Source organism: Triticum aestivum, chromosome 7D (assembly GCF_018294505.1).
Source record: "Triticum aestivum cultivar Chinese Spring chromosome 7D, IWGSC CS RefSeq v2.1, whole genome shotgun sequence".
Classification (NCBI taxonomy): Eukaryota; Viridiplantae; Streptophyta; class Magnoliopsida; order Poales; family Poaceae; genus Triticum; species Triticum aestivum.
This window is the reverse complement of record NC_057814.1, coordinates 42,280,037-42,287,905: the sequence shown is the minus strand read 5'-3', so window position 1 is coordinate 42,287,905 and position 7,869 is coordinate 42,280,037. Positions and strand designations below refer to the sequence as shown.

Genomic DNA, 7,869 nt, shown 5'->3' with positions numbered 1-7,869 from the left:
GGCGGCGGCGGCGGCTTGCGGGTTGAGGGAGAGAGAGGGGGGGCTATTTAAGGAGGGGGGTCCGAAGCTTGGGGAAGGGGGCGGCCGGGGCGGCGTGGCCGGGGCAGACGTGCGGGAAGAGGAGAGGCGCGAGGCGGGCCGGCGCTCGGCTGGGCTTCGGCCCGGTCGGGCGTCGCGCAGTTTTTTTTAAATAAGTTCCACGGAAAATAATACGTAGAAAAATAAATAAAAATCGGAAAAATATGAAATAAATTTTCCTCGTCTAGTTAGAAAATCTAGAATAGGGTGAACATTTTTTAAATCAAAATAAATATTTTGAAAACATGCAATATTTTTAATGCAAAAAAAATTGCAAATAAAAATCCAAATAAATTCCAAATAATGATTTTAACATTTTTCCTCCAGTATTTCAATTGTTTTGGAGAAGTCATGTTTTCTCCTCTCGTTTTATTTTAAAGTGAAATATTTTTCCGGAGAGAAAAATAATTAAAACCAAAATCCTCGTCTTATTATTTGATGAAAATCAAATATGAAAATTTGAGATAATCCCCAACTCTCTCCGAGGGTCCTTGAGTTGCTTAGGATTTATCGAGGATTTGTCAAAATGCAATAAAACATGATATGCAATGATGATCTATGTATAACATACCAAATTGAAAATTTGGGATGTTACAATGATGATGGAGATCATGGTGTCATGCCGGTGACGAAGGTGATCATGCCGCACCTCGAAGATGGAGATCAAAGGCGCAAGATGATATTGGCCATATCACGTCACTTTATGATTTGCATGTGATGTTTATCATGTTTACATCTTATTTGCTTAGAACGACGGTAGCATAAATAAGATGATCCCTCACTAAAATTTCAAGAGACGTGTTCCCCCTAACTGTGCACCATTGCGAAGGTTCGTTGTTTCGAAGCACCACGTGATGATCGGGTGTGATAGATTCTAACGTTCAAATACAACAGGTGTTGACGAGCCTAGCATGTACAGACATGGCCTCGGAACACATGCGAAACACTTAGGTTGACTTGACGAGCCTAGCATGTACAGACATGGCCTCGGAACACAAGAGACCGAAAGGTCGAACATGAGTCGTATAGTAGATACGACCAACATGGAGATGTTCACCGATGATGACTAGTCCGTCTCACGTGATGATCGGACACGGCCTAGTTTGACTCGGATCATGTATCACTTAGATGACTAGAGGGATGTCCATCTGAGTGGGAGTTCATTAAATAATCAGATGAACTTAATTATCATGAACATAGTCAAAAGGTCTTTGCAAATTATGTCATAGCTTACGCTTTAGTTCTACTGTTCAAGATATGTTCCTAGAGAAAATTTAGTTGAAAGTTGGTAGTAGCAATTATGCGGACTGGGTCCGTAAACTGAGGATTGTCCTCATTGCTGCACAGAAGGCTTATGTACTTAATGCACCGCTCGGTGTGCTGAACCTCAGCGTCGTCTGTAGATGTTGCGAAACATCTGACATACACGTTTTGATGACTACGTGATAGTTCAGTGCGTAATACTAACGGTTTAGAATTGTGGCACCAAAGACGTTTTGAAACGTCGCAGAACATATGAGATGTTCCGAAGACTGAAATTGGGATTTCAGACTAGTGCCCACGTCAAAAGGTATGAGACCTCTGACAAGTTTCTTAAGCCTGCAAACTAAGGGAGAAAAGCTCAATCGTTGAGCATGTGCTCAGATTGTCTGAGTACTACAATCGCTTGAATCGAGTGGGAGTTAATCTTCCAGATGAGATAGTGATGGTTCTCCATAGTCACTGCCACCAAGCTATTAGAGCTTCGTGATGAACTATAACATATCAGGGATAGACATGATGATCCTTGAGCAACTCGCGATGTTTGACACCGCGAAAGTAGAAATCAAGAAGGAGCATCAATTGTTGATGGTTAGTAAAACCACTAGTTTCTAGAAGGGCAAGGGCAAAAGGGATACTTCATGAAACAGCAAATCATTTGCTGCTCTAAGTGAAGAATCCCAAGGTTGAACCCAAACCCGAGACTAAGCGCTTCTGTAATAAGGGGAACGGTCACTGAAGCAGAACTACCCTAGATACTTGGTAGATGAGAAGGCAGGCAAGGTCGACAGAAGTATATTGGACATACATTATATGAATGTGTACTTTACTAGTACTCCTAGCAACACCAGGGTATTAGATACCGGTTCGGTTGCTAAGTGTTAGTAACTCGAAATAAAAGCTGCGGAATAAACGGAGACTAGCTAAAGGTGAGATGACGATATGTGTTGGAAGTGTTTCCAAGGTTGATGTGATCAAGCATCGCATGCTCCCTCTACCATCGAGATTGGTGTTAAACCTAAATAATTGTTATTTGGTGTTTGCGTTGAGCATAAACATGATTGGATTATGTTTATCGCAATACAGTTATTCGTTTAAGGAGAATAATGGTTACTCTGTTTATTTGAATAATACCTTCAATGGTCTTGCACCTAAAATGAATCTCAATCGCAGTGATACACATGTTCGTGCCAAAAGATATAAAATAGTAATGATAGTATCACATACTTGTGGCACTGCCATTTGAGTCATATTGGTATAGAACGCATGAAGAAGCTCCATGTAGATGGATCTTTGGACTCACTCGTTTTGATTGAGACATGCGAACCATGTCTATTGGTATGAAGAAACTCCATGCAGATGGATCGTTTGGACTCACTTGATTTTGAATCACTTGAGACATGCAAATCATACCACATGGGCAAGATGACTGAAAGGCCTCATTTTCAGTAAGATGGAACAAGAGAGCAACTTGTTGGAAGTAATACATTTTGATGTATGCAGTCCAATGAGTGCTGAGGCATGCAGTGGATATCATTATGTTCTTACTTCACAGATGATTTGAGTAGATGCTGAGTGAATTTACTTGATGAAAGACAAGCCTGAATTATTGAAAGGTTCAAGCAATTTCAGAGTGAAGTTGAAGATCGTCGTGACAAGAGGATAAAATGTCTATGATATGATCATAGAGATGAGTATCTGAGTTACGAGTTTGGCACACAATTAAGACATTGTGGAAAGTGTTTCACAATTAATACCGCCTGGAACACCACAGTGTGATGGTGTGTTCGAACATCATAACTGCACCCTATTGGATATGGTGCATACCATGATGTCTCTTATCGAATTACCACTATCGTTTATGGGTTAGGCATTAGAGATAACCGCATTCACTTTAAAAGGGGCACCACGCAATTCCGTTGAGACGACACCGTTTAGAGAAACCTAAGTTGTCGTTTCTTAAAAGTTTGGGGCTGCGATGCTTATGTGAAAAAGTTTTAGGCTGATAAGCTCGAACCCAAAGCGGATAAATGCATCTTCATAGAATACCCAAAACAGTTGGGCATACCTCCTATTTCAGATCTGGAAGCAAAAGTAATTGCTTCTAGAAACGAGTCCTTTCTCGAGGAAAAGTTTCTCTCGAAAGAATTGAGTGGGAGGATGGTGGAGACTTGATAAGGTTATTGAACCGTCACTTCAACTAGTGTGTAGCAGGGCACAGGAAGTTGTTCCTGTGGCACCTACACCAATTGAAGTGGAAGCTATGATAGTGATCATGAAACTTCGGATCAAGTCACTACCAAACCTCGTAGGACGAAGAGGATGCGTGCTACTTCAGAGTGGTACGTGATCCTGTCTTAGATATCATGTTGTTAGACAATACTGAACCTACGAGCTATGGAGAAGCGATGGTGGGCCCATATTCCGACAAATGGTTAGAAGCCATGAAATCCGAGATAGGATCCATGTATCAGAACAAAGCATGGACTTTGGTGAACTTGCCCGATGATCGGCAAGCCATTGAGATAAATGGATCTTTAAGAAGAAGACGGACATGGACGGTAATGTTTCCGTCTATGAAGCTCGACTTGTGGCAAAGAGTATTTTCACAAGTTCACGGAGTTGACTACGATGAGATTTTCTCATCCGTAGCGATGCTTAAGTCCGTCGGAATCATGTTAGCATTAGCTGCATTTATGAAATCTGGCAGATGGATGTCAAAAACAAGTTTCCTTACCAGTTTTCGTAAGGAAAGGTTGTATGTGATACAATCAGAAAGGTTTTGTCGATCCTAAGGATGCTAAAAGGTATGCTAGCTCCAGCGATCCTTCCATGGACTAGAGCAAGCATCTCGGAGTCAGAATATATGCTTTGATGGAGTGATCAAAGTTTTTGGGTTTATACAAAGTTTGTTAGAAACTTGTATTTACAATAAAGTGAGTGGGAGCACTACAACATTTCTGATAAGTATATGTGAATGACATATTGTTGATCCGAAATGATGTAAAATTTCTGGAAAGCATAAAGGGTTGTTTGAAAGGAGTTTTTCAAAGGAAGACCTGGATAAAGCTGCTTACATATTGGGCATCAAGATCTATAGAGATAGATCAAGACGCCTGATGATACTTTCAAAGAACGCACACCTTGACGTGATTTTGAAAGAGTTCAAAATATATCAGCAAAGAAGGAGTTCTTGGCTGTGTTACAAGGTGTGAGTATTGAGTAAGACTCAAGACCTGACCACAGCAGAAGAGAGAGAAAGGACGAAGGTCGTCCCCTATGCTTTAGACGTAGGCTCTACAGTATGCTATGCTGTGTACCGCACATGAAGTGTGCCTTGCCATGAGTTGGTCAAGGGGTACAATAGTGATCCGGGAATGGATCACATGACAGCGGTCGAACTTATCCTTAGTATCTAGTGGACTAAGAAATTTTCTCGATTATGGAGGTGAAAAGGAGTTCGTCATAAAGGGTTACGTCGATGCGAACTTTGACACTAATCCGGATGACTCTGAGTAGTAAACCAGATTCGTATAGTAGAGCAGTTATTTGAAATGGCTCCAAGTAGCGCGTGGTAGCATCCACAAGATGACATAGATATTCGTAAAGCACACACAGATCTGAAAGGTTCAGACCCGTTGACTAATAACCTCTCTCACAAGCATAACATGATCAAACCAGAACTCATTGAGTGTTAATCACATAGTGATGTGAACTAGATTGTTGACTCTAGTAAACTCTTTGGATGTTGGTCACATGGTGATGTGACCTGTGAGTGTTAATTACATGGTGATGTGAACTAGATTATTGACTCTAGTGCAAGTGGGAGACTGTTGGAAATATGCCCTAGAGGCAATAATAAATTGGTTATTATTATATTTCCTTGTTCATGATAATCGTTTATTATCCATGCTAGAATTGTATTGATAGGAAACTCAGATACATGTGTGGATACATAGACAACACCATGTCCCTAGTAAGCCTCTAGTTGACTAGCTCGTTGATCAATAGATGGGTACCGTTTCCTGACCATGGACATTGGATGTCGTTGATAACGGGATCGCATCATTAGGAGAATGATGTGATGGACAAGACCCAATCCTAAGCCTAGCACAAGATCGTGTAGTTCGTTTGCTAAGAGCTTTTCTAATGTCAAGTATCATTTCCTTAGACCATGAGATTGTGTAACTCCCGGATACCGTAGGAATGCTTTGGGTGTACCAAACGTCACAACGTAACTGGGTGACTATAAAGGTGCACTACAGGTATCTCCGAAAGTATCTGTTGGGTTGGCACGAATCGAGACTGGGATTTGTCACTCCGTGTAAACGGAGAGGTATCTCTGGGCCCACTCGGTAGGACATCATCATAATGTGCACAATGTGACCAAGGAGTTGATCACGGGATGATGTGTTACGGAACGAGTAAAGAGACTTGCCGGTAACGAGATTGAACAAGGTATCGGGATACCGACTATCGAATCTCGGGCAAGTAACATACCGATTGACAAAGGGAATTGTATACGGGATTGATTGAATCCCTGACATCGTGGTTCATCCGATGAGATCATCGTGGAACATGTGGGAGCCAACATGGGTATCCAGATCCCGCTGTTGGTTATTGGCCGGAGAACGTCTCGGTCATGTCTGCATGGTTCCCGAACCCGTGGGGTCTACACACTTAAGGTTCGATGACGCTAGGGTTATAGGGAATAGATATACGTGGTTACCGAATGTTGTTCGGAGTCCGGATGAGATCCCGGACGTCACGAGGAGTTCCGGAATGGTCCAGAGGTAAAGATTTATATATGGGAAGTCCTGTTTTGGTCACCGGAAAAGTTTCGGATGCTATCGGTAACGTACCGGGACCCCCGGGAGAGTCCCGGGGTCTACCAAGTGGGGCCACCGGCCCCAGAGGGCTGCGTGGGCTAAGTGTGGGAAGGGACCAGCCCCTAGGTGGGCTGGTGCGCCTCCCACAAGGGGCCCAGGGCGCAGGAAGGGGGGGAAGGGGGAAACCCTAGGCTCAGATGGGCCTAAGGCCCACCTAGTGGTGCGCCCCCCCTCTCTCCCCCCTTGGCCGCCCCCTAGATGGATCTAGGGCTGGCCGCACCCCTTTGGGGGGAAACCCTAGATGGGGGCGCAGCCCCTCCCCCTCCCCTATATATAGTGGGGGTTTTGGGGCTGCCATAGACATGAGAACATCTCTCTCTTGGCGCAGCCCTACCCCTCTCCCTCCCCGTCTCTCGCAGTGCTTGGCGAAGCCCTGCTGGAGTGCCACGCTCCTCCATCACCACCATGCCGTTGTGCTGCTGCTGGACGGAGTCTTCCCCAACCTCTCCCTCTCTCCTTGCTGGATCAAGGCGTCACCGGGCTGCACGTGTGTTGAACGCGGAGGCGCCGTGGTTCGACGCTTAGATCGGAATCAACCGCGATCTGAATCGCTACGAGTACGACTCCTTCATCCACGTTCTTGCAACGCTTCCGCATCACGATCTACAAGGGTATGTAGATGCACTACCCTTCCCCTCGTTGCTAGATTACGCCATAGATTGATCTTGGCCAACCTCTCCCTCTCTCCTTGCTGGATCAAGGCGTCACCGGGCTGCACGTGTGTTGAACGCGGAGGCGCCGTGGTTCGACGCTTAGATCGGAATCAACCGCGATCTGAATCGCTACGAGTACGACTCCTTCATCCACGTTCTTGCAACGCTTCCGCATCACGATCTACAAGGGTATGTAGATGCACTACCCTTCCCCTCGTTGCTAGATTACGCCATAGATTGATCTTGGTGATGCGTAAAAAATTTTGAATTTCTGCTACGTTCCCCTACATGCTTTCCCGTGGCGGCGTGTTGCTGCCTTGCGACGGCGAGATGGTGATTGAAGCAGGGGGTGGCTGGTGTGATGCGGGAGGAGGACGGTGTGCTGGTGCGTTGACTTTTTAAAGGGCCAAGATAATCAGATCAGACGGCTGGCAACCCGGCTGATTTCTCTAGAAAATCAGCCGGTTTATTCGTAGCAGCCGCCTTTTCTTTTCTTTAGAAGCAGCAAAACAATTTTATTTTAGTGCCACGTAGTCCGGGTTGGCACTGCCAGGGCGCGTCCCACCGTGCCCACGCACACTCGTACAGTCGTATCCGTGCCGCACTCGGATCCAAAGTTTCCAAACCCAGAGAGGAGAAAAGCGTGTCGAAAGGGGAACCCAAGTCCCGCACGCCGCACGCCGAATTCGTCGCCGTAATCGTCGATCCAGCAACCCAGCCCGCCGACGGAGGGAGCGTAGGGAGTAGGCGACGAGGGATCGTCGGAGATGGTGCGGGTGCGTGGCCAGGCGAACGTGGCGGCGGTGGAGAACCGGGGCCGCTTCCTCCGCCTCGCCGAGCCGGGCATCAACTTCTTCAACCCCTGCGCCGGCGAGCTCGTCGCCAGGACCCTCTCCACCCGCGTCCCGTCGCTCGAGACCAAGACCAAGGTTCTTTCTTTTCCCCCTGCGCTTCCTGTCCCTAGGGCACGTCACGGTTGCTCTGTTCTC

The 7,869-nt window shown here is 45.7% G+C and overlaps 1 pseudogene; it reads left to right on the top strand.

Annotated features, from left to right (window-relative positions):
- The first annotated feature begins 7,444 nt into the window (after nt 1-7,444).
- LOC123165142 (hypersensitive-induced response protein 4-like) overlaps nt 7,445-7,869 on the top strand; it is a 19,781-nt pseudogene continuing 19,356 nt past the window's right edge.